This window comes from Nomascus leucogenys, chromosome 3, assembly GCF_006542625.1.
Source record: "Nomascus leucogenys isolate Asia chromosome 3, Asia_NLE_v1, whole genome shotgun sequence".
In the NCBI taxonomy this organism is placed as follows: domain Eukaryota; kingdom Metazoa; phylum Chordata; class Mammalia; order Primates; family Hylobatidae; genus Nomascus; species Nomascus leucogenys.
Genome location: NC_044383.1, coordinates 93,693,832 through 93,715,907, shown reverse-complemented (window position 1 = coordinate 93,715,907; position 22,076 = coordinate 93,693,832). Strand labels below are relative to the sequence as shown.

General features: G+C 41.0%; 1 protein-coding gene across 2 annotated transcripts in view; it reads left to right on the top strand.

Moving 5' to 3' along the window:
- Positions 1–22,076, top strand: part of PDSS2 (decaprenyl diphosphate synthase subunit 2) — a 307,454-nt gene that overhangs the window by 158,935 nt on the left and 126,443 nt on the right. The gene's annotated exons all lie outside the window — the stretch shown is intronic.

Below are 22,076 nucleotides of genomic sequence, written 5' to 3'. Positions count from 1 at the left end.
TAGGCCTGAAGTGCAGGGGGAGGCACATCCAACAGTTAGTAGGGTTTTGGGCTGAGACTTCATGGAGCCCAGTGAGGGTGGTATTAAATAGGCTTACCAGGCGAGTATGGGTATGGAGGGTTTCATGGAGTTTTGAGAGGTCTAGTCCTTTGTAGGGGCTACGGGTGCTATGTACCCGGGTCAGTTGGGAGATTACTTCCTTTACATGTTTTTCTCTTGCCTGATCTTGAACTCCACCCCCATCAGACATGCCATTTTGGGTGAAGTAAGGTCCAACAGACAGTGGCTCCAAGCTCCCAGGACAACTGGGAGTAATTATTTTCCCTGTCCAATAATGAGTATTTGCATGCATGCAGAGTGGCAGAGTTATAGCAGTTGTGGGGCATATGGATGTGGGGGTGAAAGTGGGGTTTCATTTAGAAAAACTCCTATACAATGGGGCATTAATATTTCCAGGAAGCTGCATTCTTCATAGAAGCTCTTGGTAAGGGGAGCTACTGGTAGTACAGCAGCATGGAGGGGGTGCAGTGAGTGTGAAAGGGGGTAAGAGAACAGTAAAGAGAAAAATTATGACAAGGGAGGACCATGGGGATCTACGATTCTAGTTACTTTCCTCATGGTTGTCGCTTGAAGAGCAGGTGCAGATCCTCTAGAGGTTCACAGGAATAGCTAGCGTTGTCTCCTGGATTTTCGGGTTCCTTTGGAAACCAGTGTATTTTTAAAAACATTTTTTAACTTTTAGTATCCTGCTAATCTGGCAAAATAAGGATAGTGAGATGCCTGGGTTGGATACAAAGAGCACTGTGGCTCTCTGCTTTGAATGAGATAATGCTCATCTGTGAATGTATTAAAAAAAGACACAACTGGAATTTGAATTTGGGATCTCAAAAAATGTTCTGAGAGGGGTTTTTTTTTCTTTTAATTCTTTATTTGGTATATGTTTGTTTCTTTTTTTTTTTTTTTTTTTTTTTTTTTTTGAGACAGGGTCTCACTTTGTCACCCAGACTGGAGTGTAGTGATATGATCTCAGCTCACTGCAGCTTCAACATCCCAGGCTCAGGCGATCCTCCCACCTCAGCCCCATAAGTATTAATAGCTGAGACTACTGGCCTGCACCTTCACACCAACTAATTTTTGTATTTTTAGTAGAAATGGGGTTTTGCCATGTTGCCCAGGCTGGTCTCAAACTCCTGAGCTCAGGCGATTCGCCTGCCTCAGCCTCCCAAAGTGCTAGGATTACAGATGTGAGCCACCACGCCTGGTCCTATTTGGTATATGTTTCTTGTTAACTTCATTTGCTACGGAAGAGCGCTCATTTCTTTTTATTGCAATTCAGATCCCATGGGAGATCAGGCCACCTCTTAGGATGAGAACATTTAGGTCTTATGGATTTCAAACTCTTTACTAAAACCTTGCCAACTATGTATGTATGTATGCATCTGTACAAACACATATGCCTATATATACACACACATATAAATGCACACATACACATGCATATATATGCGCACATGTATGTATATAAAGCTACACCATGTATATAGGTATATATACAGTTGCCCTCAATATTCATGGATCTTGGTCCCAGGATCTCACTTGTATACCAAAATCCTTGGATGCTCAAGTCCCTGATATAAAATGGTATAGTCTCTGATATAAAATGGTTATATTTGCATATAACCACTGTGCATCCTCTTGTATGCTTCATATCGTCTTCAGATTACTTATAATACCTAGTAAAATGTAGATGCTATGTAAATAGTTGTTATACTAGATTATTTAGGGAATAATGAGCAGGAATAAAGTCTGCTGATGTTCAGTACAAGTATTTTCGGTCGGTGGTTGGTTGAATCCAGGAATGTAGAACCCACCAACACCAATAGCCAACTATATGTGTTTGTGTGTTTCTTTTCATTCCTTGCCTTTCTCTCACTTTCTGCTACTTCTCAATAGGGGATTCATATAATTTGTAGTGTGCTTTGGAATAATAACTGAATGCACTATCCCAGTTTTCCTTCTCATATCTTTTTCACATCATACTGATTTTACTTATGTTTTGTTTTTTAAAATTTTGTTTCTGGCTGGGGCAGTGGCTCACGCCTGTAATCTCAGGATTTTAGGAGGCCAAGGCAGAGGATCACTTGAGGCCAGGAGTTCGAGACCAGCCTGGCCAACATGACAAAACACTGTCTCTACTAAAAATACAAAAATTAGCTGGGAGTAGTGGCACACGCCTATAATCCCAGCTACTCGGGTGTCCGAGGTACAAGAGTCACTAGAACCTGGGAGATGGAGGTTGCAGTGAGCGGAGATTGTGCCATTACACTCCAGCCTGGGCAACAGAGTGAGACTCTGTCAAATAAATAAATAAATAAAATTTTGTTTCCAATGTAATCTTCATCTCACCTTCATCCTTTCAAGAGCCTTAAATTCATTCCTGGCCAGGCACAGGGGCTCATGCCTGTAATCCCAGCACTTTGGGAGGCCGAGGCGGGCGGATCATGAGGCTAGGAGTTTGAAACCAGCCTGGCCAACATGGCGAAACCCTGTCTCTACTAAAAATACAAAGATTAGCCGGGCGTGGTGACGGATGCCTGTAACCCCAGCTACTTGGGAGGCTGAGGCAGGAGAATGGTGTGAACCCGGGAGGCGGAGGTTGCAGTGAGCCAAGATTGCACCACTGCACTCCAGCCTGGGTGGCAAGAGCAAGACTCCGTCTCAAAAAAAAAAAAAAAAAAGCAAAAAAAAAACCATTCACTCCCACCTCCAAAAATACTGTTTACATGTTTTCCAGATACTTCTGGGAGTATTTTTCTAGGAAAGAAGGGATATTGTATATGTACCCTAAGAGCACTTTTAATAGAGGATTATGAAAAAGCAATTAATATTTACTGAAGCATAAACATTAAATCTGAGACTGACTGAGATTTGGGAAACCTTTCTAGGAAACACTGGTCTTTTAATTGTCACTACCCCCATGTCATCCACTGGTTAGGATGGGGTGTATTCCTTTGTCTATGCCCATGTGAGAGGCCCCTGCTGCAGTGCCCATCTGATGTTCTGTTAATTCCCTTCCCAGATCTAGACCATTGTAATTGTTTACTCTCTATGCAGTGCTTTGTGAATGGTGGCAGTCAAGCACTGAGGGGAAAATAATTTTTCTTGGGATTTCTACTTCTCTTACAACACCATTAAATGTTTCATTTTCGTATTTTTCTCTAGTTTCAAATTTGTGATAAGGTATAAACATAGTGTTGAATAACATTTTTTTAAACCAGGCATTGTTCAATAACAATGCAAAAAGTATTTATGGAATGTTTACTAAGTATGCAGTACTCTATTTTGGGTAAAGGATGAATTGAGTTCAGTGTTTTTTTTTATTTTATTTTATCTTATCTTATCTTATTTTATTTTATTTATTTTTTAGAGATGGAGTTTTACTCTTGTTGCCCAGGCTGGAGTGCAATGGCACAATCTCGGCTCACTGCAACCTCCGCCTCCTGGATTCAAGTGATTCTCCTGCCTCAGCCTCCTGAGTAGCTGGGATTACAGGCTCCTGCCACCACACCCAGCTAATTTTTTGTATTTTTAGTAAAGACGAGGTTTCAGTGTATTGGCCAGGCTGGTCTCAAACTCCTGACCTCAAGTGATCCACCTGCCTCAGCCTCCCAAAGTGCTGGGATTACAGGCGTGAGCCACCATGCCCCGTTGAGTCCAGTGTTTTAAATCATTATATACAAAAAGAGATATAAGGCTGTGAGAAAAATAAATATTTCATTTTTGACATCTTTCATACTCATGCTTCAAAGGCATCATATAAATGCCTTACTCCCTTAGTACGCAATGCCAGCACACGATCTTTCATACCAGACAAAGGAAAGGCTCAGGGCTATTCTCACCATGTGTTAGGGTAGGCTAGGTTATGCTGCAGTGCAAATGGCCCTGAAGTCTCAATGACTCACAAAATAAAGGTCCACTTGTTATTCAGGTGTCATATCCATATCATCCTTACTCCTAGACCAAGGCTGATGGAGCAGCCCTCCATTTGGAACATTGCTGGTCTCATGTCAGAAAAGAGACCAGGTGAACCATGACCCAGCTTTACTTAGAAATGACATTTTTAACTCACTTCTCATTGACAAAAGGAATTCACATGTCCTTACTTGAGTTTAAGAGCATGTAGATGCATAATCTTCCCATAGGATGATGGTGGTGGTTGTGTTGAACATCAGACTATTTACCAAAAAGATATATAATCTGTTATGTACCTGTTGTCACTTTTTTCTCTAAAAAAAATTATTCCAGTGTCACTCCCTTCTGGCTTTTCATAAGGTCAAGGAATAAAAGACCATTTATTGCTGTAGCGTGATGCCAATCAAACTTTCTCCTTCTCCCCACCCCCATGTTCTTCCCATTCCAAAATTTACCTGGCAATTTGGTGAAATGGAAGGAGCATGGATTCACAGGTCACACTGGTTGTGCTGGTCACTCTTGGAGTGACATTAGGCAAATAACTTGACCTCTCTAAACCTAAGTTATCTCCATATAAAATCTTAATGATTCTGTCTTTATCAGGTTGTTGGAGGTATTAAATAGAATAGTCTATATAAAGCACTTAGCCAACACCGGGGACGCTTCATCCCCACATCCCCTCCTATTTCCTCATGAGAGTACTTACCTGGTTTTCACAGACACCCACAAGGGAATATATGGGTTGAATTCGGCGATCAATGAACTTGGATGGAAAAATGATTACATTTTTATTTTCAACATAATTGGCATCCTTCATAATCTTATTTATGTTATGTGTTTAAAACCATTTTTCTTAGTAGAATCCTTAGGTTTCACCAGATTGCCACAGGAGTCCACAGTATAACAGATGTTAAGAACAGAACTGGCCAGGTGCGGTGACTCACGCCTGTAATCCCAGCACTTTGGGAGGCTGAGGCGGGTGGATCACCGGAGGTCAGGAGTTCAAGACCAGCCTGGCCAACATGGCAAAACCCCGTCTCTACTAAAAATACAAAAAAATTAGCTGGGCATGGTGGCATGCACCTGTAATCCCAGCTACTCAGGAGGCTGGGGCAGGAGAATCGCTTGAACCCCAGTGGGGCAGAGGTTGCAGTGAGCCAAGATCACGCCACTTCACTCCAGCTTGGGTGACCAAGAGAGACTCCATCTCAAAAAAAAGAAAAAAAGAACAGAACCCCTGTGTCTAGTGACAGACTGTAGATGCTATCCACAATTATTCCATTATATTAAAAAAATTGTTTCTTTAGGGAGGCAATGAGGTTTCTTAGCAGGTGAATTATATTTTACCTCAGCAAAAGTATTTTAATCCAAATCTAGCCCCATTGCTTATTAGTCATAAGGCCCTGGGCAAATCAGTTAATATATCTGAATTTCCATTTTCTTATCTGTAAAATAGGGCTAATTACTATACTTGGTGAAGATTAGATGAGATGCTATATTTTAAAAATCAGAATATCTGGGACATAGTATGTTATGAGTTATGCATTAAGCTGTACACTTAGTACCTGCTGATGGCACCTATTGTCTATGGTTTAAACATGCCGGGGAAGCCTAGTGCAGTGCCATGAGCTTGTAGTCCTAGCTACTCATGAGGCTGAGGCAGGAGGATCACTTGAGGCCAGCAGTTTAAGACCAGCCTGGACAATATAGAAAGACCCTGTCTCTAAAAGAAAAATTTTTTTAATTAAAAAAAAACCTGAGGAATTTCTCAACTTTTATACATGAAAATACTTGGTGAAGTATTTGGGGGGACATTTAGGATTTGTTCTTGTGTCTCTAGATATCTAGGTTGATTAGGTAGCAGAGCATGCAATCTAATTTTAAGCTTCTCACTGTATAGACTATGCCCTGACACTCTTTCACTGGAAACAGATCTTTGCCCCTTTATTCCCACCTTACCTTCACGTTTCCCAGCCTCAGACACATTTGATGGCATAAGTGAAGCCTGCCAAGGTTCCCTCTTTGGTCCATCACTGCCTCTTGTTATTTAGCTGGAGAGGTCTTTGCAGAATGACATTTCCCTCCTACAGTGCTTACTGTGCCCCATTTAGCATGCAGCCTTCACATTTTTCCTAACCCCTACTTGCTCTCTAAAGGAGAGAAAACCCAAACCTCAGCCTCTTGTGAAGCAATTCAAAACTCAGTGCCTGGCAGTCTGCATTGGTCCCATCACTAAACTTTAATAATGATTGAGATCCCCCTTATTTTGATCCAGTCTCCAGTATTCATAGGTAAAAGTCTGCTTGTCTTCTTCATCTGCTATCATACATCTTTTCTTCTACCCCTTCTAAAATCAAAATATGTATGCCCACTCCAGTTCACCAAATTTTTTTAGCTTTCTCATATTCTGATTTTGCTCAGCAGCATTTTCTGGTTTACTATCTGGGTTGTCAATGGACTGTCATTTCTCCCAGTCCAGTTGTGCCTGAAGCAGTTTTCATAGCTAAATGACAAACCCTTGAAGAAAGGGGTTTGTAATGAAAATGGAAACTCCAGTGTGCTCTTTGTAATCAGTTCTTTAATCCTCCACCTGCCAGACCATGGATACAATTCGTAATTATCAGAGCAGAGAACTGAACTCCTGTACCGTGGCAGAAAGCATGAGCACTATGGGAGGGCAAGTGATAGAATCTGCTCTCCAGTGGGGAGGGGGACAGATATTTTGGAAAACTTTGACACAGAATGTGATGTATTTGTATAACCTTTTCATGTAAAACTGTGCTGCAGTCAGAGAGCGGGTCTGGGTTTTCTTCATTAAAAGCTTATTAAATGAAGAAATAGGACAGTCGTTTTGCTTCGGTAGATGGGGGTCAGAGAGGCAGGTCTGATCTCCTCAGGATATTAATGTCTGCCTTCAGCCGGGGGAAATGAGCCGTCACTTGAGTTAGAGGCAGCTTTATGTGCTCATCACTAGGGATTCCCATATGTCCAGGGAGCTGCAACAGTGAAAAATGGCAGAGCTCAGTGGTAGAGTACAGAGGGCTCTCATTGGAATTCATGTCAGGAAGCTCAGCTCAGTCTGCCCAGAGCAAGTCTGTTTAATGTTGATCAGCTGTCCATCTGATAAACCGAATTGATACGGGTATTCCCTCCAAGGGCTGCCCTGACAGTGACAGCCGCTGCACCCAGATGTCTTGTTAGGCTTTTGTGATAGTCTCAAATATTTTTAACCCCTTTTGTGACATGCAAACCCCAAAGTACTTTTAGAAACCTAGATAAGGATGCCTAGCTAGGCTTTCTCTCTGCTTCTCTGGCAGATAAGAGCCCCACATAACTGTTTCTAGAAACCAGAGATGATTATTAGTTAGCTGCCCCTCCTCCTTCTCATAAGCATCCAGTTGACCTGCAGGATAATTATGTGTTGACAGTATCAAGTGTATGTCTGAGTTATTCAAAACAACATTTAGAAAAATGTTCTTAAATATAGTAAGTCACCTGGCTTGGTTATTCTTTATTAAAGTACTCTCATAGGTGTGTTCATTGATCACTAAGCAGAGCTTTATTATGTTCATGCATAAAGAGACCATGCAATACAAATTTCTTTTTGGTTAGCTAATTTCTAGTGATAAATATGGTGACTCCTTGCTGAGTCCCAACATCCCTCTGCTCTTTCAGGTATGACTACCACCACCAAAGACATCTTACTTCTTTGTAAATTGGCTGGCAGGTATGGAGGGAGTTAATTACAGAACACATCAATACTGAGTTTTCTTTTTTGGAAATAAATCAAGAGGGGAGGAAATGAATGCAAGTCTTTGTGTTAAGCTGTGATTATTTTAAAATTATATTTCTGCAAAAGTACCAGTAGTACTAAATTACAGCACTGACTATGGGAGAATTTTGTTTTAAAGGTTTTTTTTTTTTAATTGAAGTACTACTTAAAAGATTTTTGTCTTTATATTTGTTTTTCTTCACTTTTGGACCTTGTGTTTTCATGGCATGCAAGATTCTAACATAGACTGAAGTATCTAATCTCTTTGAACTGAGACCAGCTGCAAAGACTTTTTATTTTCTGCTTCTTTTCTGTATACTGTAACTTAGAATGGTGGGTGAGCTTTTCTAAAAGAGACACAGAGCTCTCAGTACCCTCAGCAATTGCTTACTGTGTGTGCTCAGAGCTGGAAGTAAGGCCTGGTCATTTTTTCCAACCCTTGAACCTGTAACTTGATCACTACTTGGAGGTCATCTTATTACAGCCTACAGCCTTGGCATTTTTCTTTTTTCTTTTTTTTTTAATAGAAATGGGGTCTCTCTATGTTGCCCAGGCTGGTCTCAAAACTCCTGGGCTCAAACAGTCCTCCCGCCTTGGCCTTCCAAAGTGTTGGGATTACAGGCATGAGCCACTGTGCCCAGCTGGCACTTCGCCTCTCATGGTTGAGATTTTTCATTTTCCTACCCTATTTTTAAAAACAGAATTCCAGGCTGGGCATGGTGACTCATACCTGTAATTCCAGCACTCTGGAAGGCCAAGGTGGGAGGATCACTTGAGGCTAGGAGTTCAAGACCAGCCTGGGCAAGATAGTGAGACCCCTGTCTCTACTAAAAAAAAAAAAAAAACAGAAAAACTAAAAATTAGCTGGGTATGGTGGTGTGCACCTGTAATCCCAGCTACTGAGGAGGTTGAAGTGGGAGGCTTCCTTGAGCCCAAAAGTTTGAGGTCATATTGAACTATGATAACACTACTGTACTCCAGCCTGGGTGATAGAGTGAGACCCTGTCTCAAAAAAAATTTTTTATAAAATAAAATCAGAATTCTCATTTCAAAATTTAAGAATGAAATAAGATGAATTTTGAATGATGTACTCATGGCCAACCCCAAATACAAAGTTCCATTTTAATTTAAGTTATCAACATGAATAAATGACAAAATAGGAAAATCGTTATGTTTATCTAATTATCACAACTTAAATTGAATGACTCTTAGGACTTTTAAGTCTACTTATAAAAAATTAATATTTGGCACTTACAATTAGTTAAAGGTTATCATCATGAAAGATTCTTTTACCTGGCATGGGTTTACAAAAGTATGTATGCTTTTCCTTTTCATTAGCGCTCACATGCTTTTTTTTTTTTTAACGGTTTGAGCTTGATATTATTGAAGCATGTTTTAGAAATTTTTTTGCTTTTATCTGTTTCTCCATCTGCTCCCACCCCGATTATTTGCCCTGTTCTTTGGGACTTTGGGGAGAGAAATAAAACACAAACAAGTGGGGGGAAAAAAGCTAGTATGTCATGGCAATAAGAGCTATGGAGGGGAAAAAAAGCAGAAGTAGGGATCGAGAATGCTGATGGGGATGAGAGGGTTGCTATTGTAAATGGCATGCCCTGGAAGGCCTTACGTACAGAGAGGTGCACTTTTGCAGAGACCTCAAGCGGGTGAATGACTAAGCCTTGTAGATACATAAGCCAAGTGCAGTTCAGACAGAGGAAAGGGCAAAGGCCCTGAGGCAAGAATAGGCTTGGCATGTTTAAGGAATAACAAAGAACCTAGTGTCACAGAAGAGAATGAATGAGGGGGAAAAGCAGAGGGAATGAAGTCAGAGAGGCGGGGGGTGGAGAAATTGTGGCAGATTGTATTAGACTTGGAGTACATTATAGGGACTGGCTTTTACCAAAGTAAGTGAGATAGGGACCACTGGAGGGTTTTGAGCAGAAGAGCAATGGATCTGGTGGTTTCATTTTCCTGCTTGCCTCGTTTCTGCTACCGTTTTACCACTCCAGCCTCACATCTAAAAAGTATCTTTCATTTATCCTCCATATTTAGTCACACAGCAATACTGCAATTCTTCCATTAGATTATTTTATATCACTCCCCGTGTACCTCTGTTGTCACCTTAGAGTTCACATTCTAATCATGTCACTCCTAAATTATTAGAAAAGTAGAAATAACTTTGTGATAATTACAGTTTGGCAAATTGTAGTGTAAAGAAATAAACTTCTTACAAAACTGTTTTAACAGAATACGTGTCCTCATTAAGTCATCAGCTCCTTGTCACTGGAAATACTAAAATAGGACCAGGCATGGTGCCTCACACCTGTAATCACGGGCTGAGGCTTAAGGCCAGGAGTTTGAGCCTGGACTGGGCAACACAGTGAAACCCTGTCTCTACAAAAAACATTAAAAAAAAAAAAATTAGCCAGGCTTAGTGGTGTGCACCTACAGTCCCAGCTACTAGGGAAGCTGAGGCGGGAGGATTGCTTGAGCCCAGGAGAAGTTGAATGACTTTCCCTAATGAGCTTGCACTACTTGGCCTCATGGGCTCTTTACAACTAGAGTTCTCTGAAATTATGCTGTGGTAGCCTGATCTTGACAGTCATAGTCAACTCTCCCCATGCTCCACGTCCTGGATTATACTGGCATATTCCATTTCTTTTTGTTTTCGAGACGGGGTTTCATTCTGTCTCCCAGGCTGGAGTGCAGTGGCATGATCTCGGCTCACTACAACCTCTGCCTCCCGGGTTCAAGCAATTCTCCTGCCTCAGCCTCCTGAGTAGCTGGGATTACAGGTGCCTGCCACCATGCCCTTCTAATGTTTGTATTTTTAGTAGAGACAGGGTTTCACCATGTTGGCCAGACTAGTCTCGAACTGCCGACCTCAGGTGATACGCCCATCTCGGCCTCCCAAAATGCTGGTATTACAGGTGTGAGCCACCACACCTGGCCTCCATTTCTTAAAATATCAATTTCGGCCAGGCGTGGTGACTCACGCCTGTAATCCCAGCACTTTGGGAGGCCGAGGTGGGCGGATCACCTGAGAGGTGAGGTGAGCAGTCAAGGCCCTCTTCAGTCACAAGTCCAATCTCATCTGTGCTTCTGTCTGTATTAGATGGGCTTGTCTGCTGCTGTCCAATGACTATCCCCTACTTCCCTCCAAATCTAAATCTGTTTAAATGTCCAAAAATAAAAAAGGCTATTAAAAAGTTCATAATCTCAGCATCTGCATTTCCTGCTCCCTGCCTGTCCTCTTTTCTTCCTTCTCATTGTTTTTCCTTTTTCTCCGAAAATCAACTTGTGCTCCTCATTCATTCATTCATACAACAAAGACTTGAGGGCCTACCAGGCACTGAACTACACAATGGAGATAGAATGGAAAAAACAGACAAATATTCCAGCCCTCATGTTTTTTTTTGCACTTACCAACTTTTGAAGGCGTAGATTTGGCTGTACCACATTCTTTTTAATTTCTACTTAGTATTGTACTACATTAATGGACATTTAGATTGTTTCTAATTATTTGTTGTTACCAAACTGTGTAATGTATGCTATTAAAAACAAACACGTTGGACGGACATGTCGTGGCTCATGCCTGTAATCCCAGCACTTTGGGAAACCAAGGTGGGAGGATTGCTTCAGGCCAGGAGTTGGAGACCAGCCTTCTGACATAGGAAAACCCCATTGCTAATTTTTATTCTTATTTCACTGTTTTTTGCCCTTTAGAGGACAGGATCTCACTCTGTCGCTCAGGCTGGAATGCAGTAGTGCAATGCTAGCTCCCTGCAGCCTTGAACTCCTGGGTTCAAGCTATCCTCCCACCTCAGCCTCCCTAATAGCTGGGACTATAGGCACACGCCACCTCACCCATCTCTAATTTTTAAATAAAAGAAAAATTTGGGCCAGGCACAGTGGCTCACGCCTGTGATCCCAGCACTTTGGGAGGCTGAGGTGGTGGATCACCTGAGGTCAGGAGTTCAAGACCAGCCTGGCCAACATGGTGAAAACCTGTCTCTACTAAAAATACAAGATTAGCCAGGTGTGGTGGTGCATGCCTGTAATCCCAGCTACTTGGGAGGCTGAGGCAGGAGAATTGCTTGAACCCAGGAAGCAAAGGTTGCAGTGAGCTGAGATTGCACCACTGCACTCCAGCCTGGGTGATAGAGTAAGACTCCATCTCAAAAAAATAAAAATAAAAATTTTTAATTAAAAAAATGTTTATATGGGTATATAAAATTATGCTATTTCAGTAGAATATCATAGGTCAAGGGGTATGCATATTTTTAATTTTTTTAGATACCATACTTTTCTAAGTGATTGTACCAACTTAAGGTCCAATACAGTAGTATATTCAGGGAAATTTCCCTGTGAGTGGCTACCTTCAAGGGTCAGGCTGTTCAGGCAAATATGAAAGGTAAAGGAAGTGGTGGAAATTGTGGCAAGCTGAAGAGCGTGGCTCCAAAGGCTTTCCAATTCAATTTAGTTTTGGAAATGCTGTTTGCCAAATAGTATGTCTGTGGGCTTTATTTGGCTCTTAGGGCATCAGTGTGAGACCCCTATTTCTACCTTCACCAAAACTGTATCTTCTTGATCTTTTTCATTTTTGCAAAGTTAATGAACTAAAATGTTATTTCATTGTTATTGTAATACTTTCCTTTTTTTGTTTTGTTTTGTTTTTTGAGACGGAGTCTTGCTCCGTCACCAGGCTGGAGTGCAGTGGCACAATCTCGGCTCACTGCAACCTCCACCTCCTGGGTTCAAACCATCGTGCTGCCTCAGCCTCCTGAGTAGCTGGGACTACAGGCGCATGCCACCATGCTCAGCTAATTTTTTCTATTTTTAGTAGAACCGGGGTTTCACCATGTTGGCCAGGATGGTCTCGATCTTTTGACCTTGTGATCCACCTGCCTTGGCCTCTCAAAGTGCTGGGATTACAAGTATGAGCCACCGCACCAGGCCACTCCTTTCTAAATTATTAGTGAGGTTGAGCATCATTTTACATACTTTTTGGCCATTTGTATTTCTTCTGGAATTACCTCATTGTACCTTTTCCCGTGTTGCTATTGTTTCTTTAACTTATTTGGGTAAGCTTCACATATATTTTAAATATAAACCTTTTGTTTATTGTATTTATTGCAAGTACTTCAAGTCTGTATTTGCCTCATTTTATGGTATATTTTATTTTATTATTTTATTATTTTTTTAAGATGGAGTCTCACTCTGTCGACCAGGCTGGAGTGCAGTGGCGCAATCTCGGCTCACTGCAACCTCCGCCTCTCAGGTTCAAGTAATTCTCCAGCCTCAGCCTCCCAAGTAGCTGGGATTACAGGCACCCGCCACCATAATCGGCAAATTTCTCTATTTTTTTTAGTAGAGGTGGGTTTCACCATGTTGGCCAGCCTGGTCTCAAACTCCTGACCTCACGTGATCCGCCCACCTCAGCCTCCCAAAGTGCTGGGATTACAGGTGTGAGCCACTGCGCCCAGCCTATGGTATATTTTAGTATTAAACTTTTTTGTTTAACTCCTCAAATTTATCCTTTGTTTTCTTTTTCTTTCCTTTTTTTTTTTTTTTTTTTTTTTTGCAACGAAGTTTTGCTCCTTGGCCAGGCTGGAGTGCAATGACGTGATCTTGGCTCACTGCGACCTCTGCCTCGTGGGTTCAAGCAATTCTCCCACCTCAGCCTCCTGAGTAGCTGGGATTACAGGCACCCGCCACCATGCCCAGCTAATTTTTGTATTTTTAGTAGGGACGGGGTTTTGCCATGTTGGTCAGGCTGGTCTCGAACTCCTGACCTCAGGTGATCCACTCGCCTCGGCCTCCCGAAGTACTAGGATTACAGGAGTGAGCCACTGCGCCCTGCCCACTATCCTTTGTTTTCTTTGTAGCTTCCTGAGTTCCTATTCTGTTTTGCAAAACTATCTCATCCCATGTCCATAAGAATGTTTTCCTAAATTTATAGTGTTGCTTTTCACAGTTAGATGGTTAATCCATTTAAATATGTTTTTATTTATGGTGTAAGATAGGGATCTAACATTTTTTTCTCATATTTGATAGCCAGTTGCCCCAATATCATTTGTAAGAATAATCCATCTTTTCCCTAATGATTTTAATTGTTATTTTTATCATAAATAATTATTCATTTGCATTTGAATCTCTCTCTGGATTCCATTTCACTAACAGTCTATTCTTGTGATGGGGTCTTGTTATGTTCCCCAGGCTTGTCTCAAACTCCTGGGCTGAAGCGATCCTCCTGCCTCAGCCTCCCAAAGTTCTGAGATTACAGATGTGAGCCTCCACGCCCAGCCATACTATACTTTTTAAAACTGCAGTAGCTTTATAGTAAGATTTAAAATCTAGAATGGCAGGCCTCTTATTTTTTTCCCCAAAGTTTTGTTTTTTGGTAATTTTCAAATTTACTCTTCCCGTATGAACATAAAAATCAGTTTTTCAATTTAAAAACAAGTTTTAGGATTCAAGTAAAATGACTTTAAATGGATGACTCTTGCCTATCATTTTAATATTTTTAGAAAGACCCTGAATTTGCACATGTTGTGTTTGGGATATTTATTAGTTTTCTATTGATATGCAAAGAGCCCAGGCTTTAGAACCAGAGTCCTGGGCTTGAATCCAGCTTTGCAGTTAACTAGCTGTGTGAACTTGGACAAGTTACTTAGCCTGTCAGCCTAGCTGCCTTCTGTACAAAAGAGATAATAAAGCTTACCTCAGAGAGCTGTTGTGAGTTGTATATTATTTTATTTATTAACGTGTTAATTGAGTTATTCTTGCAAAAATATTTTTATATAATGTTCAGCATACAGTAATTGTCTCAAAGGAATTTAGTAAGTAGTAGCCATAATCACTATTAGGCACTTTTTAAAATAGTATTTTCGAAGTATATTCAGATGAAGTGACATATCTGGCATTTACTTCAAAGTCTGAAAGAGGAATGAAGGGTGTAGCTAAAACAAGGTTAGCCATGGTTAACAACTTTTTTTTTTTTTTTTGGAGGCGAAGTCTTGCTGTTGTCCTCCAGGCTGGAGTGCGATGGCACCATCTCGGCTCACTGTAACCTCCTCCTCCTGGGTTCAAGCGATTCTCCTGCCTCAGCCTCCTGAGTAGCTGGGTTTACAGGTGCCTGCCACCATGCCAGGCTAATTTTTGTATTTTTAGTAGAAACGGGGTTTCACCATGTTGGCCAGGCTGGTCTCGAACTCCTGACTTCAGGTGATCTGCCCTCCTTGCCCTCCCAAAGTGCTGGGATTACAGGTGTGAGCCACTGCACCCAGCCAGTTAACAAATTTTAAAGCTGGGTGATGGGTCCACAGATGTTCTTGATGCAATATTTTCTACTTTTATATGTTTGAAAATTCCCAAAATTTTAAAAAAGCATCTTTAAAAGCCCAAAATTTTTAAAAAGCATATTTAAAAGCCGTTAAAAATGACAAAGTGTAAATATTTATTATTTCTAAGTGGAAGATTATGTAAATATTATTCTCTGTACTTTTCTGTATTTTTTTAACCTCTCAAAAAGAAGAGAGGTAAGGAAGCTAGTGAGAGAGAAAGAAGGCTCCATTGTCTTTTTATCTCCCTTGTCTGTATGGCAAAACACAATTAATTCTTCTCCTATTTTATTTGTATTTATTTATTTTTATTTATTTTTTTTTTTTTGAGACAGAGTTTTGCTCTTGTTGCCCAGGCTGGAGTGCAATGGCACCATCTCGGCTCACGGCAACCTCCACCTCCCGGATTGAAGCTCTTCTCCTGCCTCAGTAGCTGAGATCAGAGGCATGCGCCACCATGCCCAGCTAATTTTTTTGTATTTTTAGTAGAGACGGAGTTTCTCCATGTTGGTCAGGCTGGTCTCAAACTCCTGACCTCAGGTAATTCGCCTGCCTCGGCCTCCCAATGTGCTGGGATTACAGGCGTGAGCCACCACGCCTGTCCTATTTTTATTTATTTATTTTTTTTTTTGGAGATGGAGTTTCACTCTTGTTGCCCAGGCTGGAGTGCCATGGCGCGATCTCAGCTCACCACAACCTCTGCCTCCCGGGTTCAAGCGATTCTTCTGCCTCAGCCTCCCAAGTAGCTGGAATCACAGATGTGTAACACCATGTCCAGCTAATTTTGTATTTTTAGTAGTGACAGGGTTTCTCCATGTTGGTCAGGCTGGTCTCGAACTCCCAACTTCCAGTGATCCGCCCGCCTCAGCCTCCCAAAGTACTGGGATTACAGGCGTGAGCCACTGTGCCCAGACAATCCTTCTCCTATTTTAACATGAACTTAAATGCAGAACATTTGAAGAGATTTCAGGTTATTATAAGGAACGGTTTTGGTGGGTTTCTTTTTTTCCTTTTTTTTTAAGAGACAGGGTCTCACTCTCTTGCCCAGGCTGGAGTGCACTGTTGCAAACACAGCCCACTGCAAGCCTCAACTTCCTGGGCTCAAGCAATCCTCCTGCCTCAACCTCCCAAGTAGCTTAGAATCACAGGCACACACCGCCATACCTGGCTAATTTTTTTCTTTTCATTTTTCATTGAGATGAGGTCTCCCTATGTTGCCCAGGCTGGTCTTGAACTCCTGGGCGAAGCAATCCTCCCCGCCTTAGCCTCCTAAAGTGTTGAGATTACAAGTGTGAGCCACCACACCCAGCCAAACTGTTTATCAGTCTGGGTGCAGTGGCTCAGAGCTGTTTTCCTAGCACTTTGGGAGGCTGAGGTGGAAGGATCGCTTCAGCTTAGAAGTTCGAGACCAGCCTGGGCAACATAGGGAGACCCCTGTCTCTACAAAAAAATTTTTCTTTTTTTTTTTTTTGAGATGGAGTCTTGTTCTGTCACCCTGGCAGAAGTGCAGTGGCACGATCTCAGCTCACTGCAAGCTCCGCCTCCCAGGTTCACGCCATTCTCCTGCCTCAGCCTCCTGAGTAGCTGGGACTACAGACGCCTGCCACCATGCCCAGCTAATTTTTTGTATTTTTTTTTTTAGTAGAGACGGGGTTTCACCCTGTTAGCCAGGATGGCCTTGATCTCCTGACTTCGTGATCCACCCACCTCGGCCTCCCAAAGTGCTGGGATTACAGGCATGAACCACCGCGCCCAGCCCCAAAAAATAATTTTTAAAAAAGCAGCCAGGTATGGTGGTATGTGCCTGTAGTCCTAGCCACTCAGGAGGCTGAGCCAGGAGGATCACTTGAGCCCAGGAGTTTGAGGTTACAGTGAGCCATGGTCACGCCACTGTACTCCAGCCTGGGCTACAGAGTGAGACCCTGTTTCTAAAAATAAAAACTGTTCATCAGCTGACATGGCTCCTGTGAAGTAGTTATCACTAATCCCTGTATGGGGATACCTAGAGACTAACTGACCTCTGGGGGTCACTTCCAACTCTGATTCTATAAACCCTACTTTTTAGTTTATGTCATTCCTCCCCTTTGAAACTAAGAATGATAGTGATGCCCTATAGCCTTTATAAATTAATGGCGGCTGGGTGCAGTGGCTCACACCTCTAATCCCAGCACTTTGGGAGGCTAAGGCGGGTGGATCACCTGAGGTCAGGGGTTCGAGACCAGCCTGGCCAACATGGCGAAACCCCATCTCTACTAAAAATACAAAAATTAGCCAGGCATTGTGGCACATGCCTATAATCCCACATACTAGGGAGGCTGAGGCAGAAGAATTGCTTGAACCCATGGGGTGGAGGTTTCAGTGAGCTGAGGTAACACCATTGCACTCCAGCCTGGGTGACAGAGCAAGACTCTGTCTCAAAATAAATAAATAAATAAATAAATAAATAAATTGCTAAGTAAAGAGTTGTTCATTTAACAGATATTTATAGGCAGCCTAGGGAAGTAGGGTAGTATAATTTACAGTGTAGTGAGGGAAGGGGGTGGCGGGGAGAGAGATAGCTAAAGAAATAATTACCGTCAAGTTTGATACAAGACTGAGCCATATTCAAAGGCTTTCACGCACAGAAGAAAGAGTTAACTCTGGGAAAGTTAAAGAAGTTACACATGGGCTGATTATTAAAAAGTCTTTAGACAAAAATATATTGATCACAAACCCTTTAGCCCCAAAAGTTGTATGATACTTTCATACAGTGGACCTCAGTAGAGATGTTAAATAGAAAAAGGAGATCCTCTACTTCTAAATGATACAGGACTGTCTCTGAGAGATAATGTTAGGTGAATAAAACCAGAGTGCAGAATTATGAACACGAGATGTCTATTATTTTTGTCACAATTTTTATTGACTATATCTTTTCAGAATGTATTTGGCTGCATATAACAAGACTCTAACAAGACTTATAACAAGACTCTAACAAACAGTGACTTGAAAGAGTGCAGTGTTTATCTCAGATAACAAGAAGTCTAGAGGTGGACACATCAGAGCTGATGCAGCCCTCAAAGAAGTCAGCAGGGGCTCAAACTTCTTTTTGCTCTACTATGCTTAAAGAGGGTTAAACCTCTTTAGGAGGGCCCCCAACCCTCTTTAGGAGGTTTAGAGGGTTGGGAGCCCTCTTTAGGATCCTTAAGTCTCTACTGTGCCTCCAGGCAGCTGGGCCATATTCCATTCAGGGAACATGGGTAAGCCCAAAATGTCAAAGGTATACACCAACTGAATCTGTTCCCTTATATCAGGAACTCAGTAAATTTCTCAGAAACCCCACCTGGTAGACTAGTGCTTACATTTCATTGGCCAGACTGTGTCACATGATCACATCTAGCTGAAGGGGATCATGAGGAGGTAAGTTTTTTAAATGAGGACCATTGCCACTCCAAATGTAGTCAAGAGTATGTACTTTTCTGTATATTTTTAACCTCTCAAAAAGAATAAAGGGAGGGAAAGAAGATAGAAAGCAGGCTCCATTGTCTTTTATCTCCCTTGTCTGTGTGGCAAAACACAATTAACTCTTCTATTTTAACATCAACTTAAATGCAAAACATTTGAAGAGATTTCAAGTTATTATAAGTAACAATCTGGGTTTTTCGTTTGTTTGTTTGTTTGTTTTTTGAGACAGGGTCTCTGTTGCCCAGGCTGGAGTGCAGTGGCGCAAACACAGGAATGAATGGATAGGCAAATATTAATAGCAATTGAAGCTCAGGATGCTAAAAAAATTTGAGAAGCTTTGTAGGAAAATGGACAGATCAAAAGCAGATGAAGTTTTTAAACATATAATGGAAAGAAAGTGATTTGGTGAAAAATCTTGTAAAAACATTTATTAATCTTTCAATATGGTAATTACTTTCTTACTCTGATTACTTAAGTTGTATTTATTTGTGACCATTTTCTAATCAAGAGTTAGCATGAGGGCCCGGCGTGGTGGCTTAGGCCTGTAATCCCAGCACTTTGGGAGGCCAAGGTGGGCGGATCACTTGAGGTCAGGAGTTCAAGACCAGCCTGGCCAACATGGTGAAACGCTGTCTCTACTAAAAATACAAAAAACTTAGCTGGACATCATGGCACATGCCTGTAATCCTAGCTACTCGGGAGGCTGACGCATGAGAATTGCTTGAACCTGGGAGGCAGAGGTTGCAGTGAGCCGAGATCACGTTACTGCACTCCAGCCTGGGCGACAGAGCAAGACTCCGTCTCAAAAAAAAAAAAAAAAAAAAAAACAAAAAAAGAGTTAGCATGAGAAATATTCAAGAGTACTGAAATATATGTACATAAATTGGCATGAAGACTTTTATTTCAGATAATTTTTTTAAAATCCAGGGCATTGAAAGTTTAATAGATTGCTTTGGGTAGCTAAAATAGGAATAAGATTACCAGAAGAAAATTTTCTCAAATTTTTTCATACTGTCACTGCTTCTCTGACATATACTAAATTGGACTCTTGCAAAAATATGATCCAGAGTTACTTATCAGGTGATAAAATCTTAGAATCTGAGAGCACAGTACTAGATAGTGAAATTACAGGATAGATTTAAAGACTTCCAGTCATTTCACTCCAATTTCCTATAGAAAAATAGGTACCAATAATAGTAATCATTTTTTTAAATCTTTTTAACTATTAACTGCCAGTTTAGATAACTCTTTTTAAAAAAAAAAAATCCCTGAATCTTATAATTTGGGGAATGGAAGGGATGTGTTTCTCCAGTCCCCCTCCTTTCAGGGACAAGAAGACCAAGGGTCTGAGTTTAAGGGATTTGCCCATGAATTGTCTTATGTAATAAACAGAAGTAGAACTATTATCCAGATTCCTGATTAGGCTAAAACTATTGATTTCATTCTGATGAATTCAAACAACTTGACCTTCCCCAGTTACTGTAAACAAAAAGAATTAAGCCTGTTCTTAATATACTTTTTTCCTAGCAACATTCCCTTCCCTGTTGCTTCAAAACTAGGGATAAAAATTGGACAAATTTGTGGCATATATCGGTGATGGTAACATTGATAACTTTGGCTTATTCTCCCTCCCCAACAATCTACTATTCCTTAGGTAAATAAACATTTTATTTTATTTTTATTTTTATTTTGAGACAGAGTTTCACTCTGTTGGCCAGGCTGGAGTGCAGTGATGTGATCTCGGCTCACTGCAGCCTCCGCCTCCCGGGTTGAAGCGATTGTCCTGCCTCAGCCTCCAAATAGCTGGGATTACAGGCATGCGCCACCATGTCCAGCTAATTTTTGTATTTTTAGTAGAGATGGGGTTTCACCATGTTGGCCAGGCTGCTCTTGAACTCCCCACCTCAAGTGGTCTGCCTGCCTCAGCCTCCCAAAGTGCTGGGATTACAGGCGTGAGCCACCATGCCCAGCTAAACGTTTTAAATTGTCATTTGTTACTATGACAAGGTGGCTCTGAGTTCCAGCTTTGCCTTTTATAAACTCAGTGTTCTTGATCAAGTATTTAACCTCTGCAGACCTCTGTAATTAGAATCACAAGTAGAATCACAGACCTCTGTAACTAGAATCACAAGGTTTTTTTAAATGGCAGACACTGTAAAAATGATGGGCTTTCACTTTTATTATTACATACCATTGTTTTTGTTGTTTCTGGCCATGTGGCATTTAAAAGTTGCTATTTATTTAATGAATGCTGTTTTATGACTATAGATGTCAAAATCACTCATTTTCATCCTTAGAGCAATTCAAAACACCACAACTTTTTGCTTACCTGGTTATTACTTTCTTTCATAAACTGAACTGCATGAAAAACTTGTCCAAATGCTTATTAACCCTTTTTACTTTTATACTTGCCCATAATCTCATTATGTGATTTTTGTGAAATGTGATAATATGGACTTTTTTCAGTGAATGGTTTTGTAAACTAGAAATCATTCGCAGGGTAGTAATAAAATACAATTTTATTCCTTTCTTTTAGTCACTTTTTAAAAGGTAATTTTAAATGTTCTGCTTTAAAAAAATGTCTTCCGTTAACTTTTCAACTGTCTTATAAGCCTCCATTCTTAGTGATTTTCTTTGGGATATAATGAGATTTTAATCTAAACCATGAATTTACTCTTAGATACTATTTGACTCACTGGTTCATTTCCTTTCTCTACTCCCCAAATTTGTAATCAAGTACAGTATGTCTACTGGATCATCTTTACATATTCTCTTAAATGTTTTTAACAAAGGAGATCAATTAGACGTGAGATTTTCCTTGGCATTTGATAATGCCAAGTTGTTCTTTTAATTGTATCTTTATGTGATTATTATAGCTGTTAAACCAGTCTGTTTTTTTAAAGAGTCTCATATATTATTTGATGATTTTATATTTATTTTATTTATTCATTTATTTTTGAGACAGAGTCTTGCTCTGTCATCCAGGCTAGAGTGCAGTGGCATGATCTCAGCTCACTGCAACCTCTGCCTTCCGGGTTCAAGTGATTCTCCTGCCTCTGCCTCCCAAGTAGCTCCCAAAAATTAGTCAGGCGCCCGCCACCATGCCTGGCTAATTTTTGTATTTTTAATAGAGACGGGGTTTCACCATGTTGGCCAGGCTGGTTTCGAACTCCTTACCTCAGGTGATCCACCCGCCTTTGCCTCCCAAAGTGCAGGGATTACAGGCATGAGCCACCGCGCCTGGCCTGATTATTTTATATTTATTTCTCTCCATGTCTAAGGCGGTTGTCCTAGGTCAAGCCCTTTTGTTGCATCTTCCTTGGACCTTTGTAATAGCTCCCCCACCCCATATCCCTACTTTCCCTACATACTTTTTAAGATTTTTCTATGTATCACCTTTGGAATCTTCTTCCTAAATTATTAAAAAATATATATCATCCTTTCATCTCAAAACATTGCCTGTATAATAAAATATAGACCATTTCACCTGTTATAACCAAGCTCCAAAATTCCTATCTCTCACTTATCCACACAGTCCCTTTATAAAC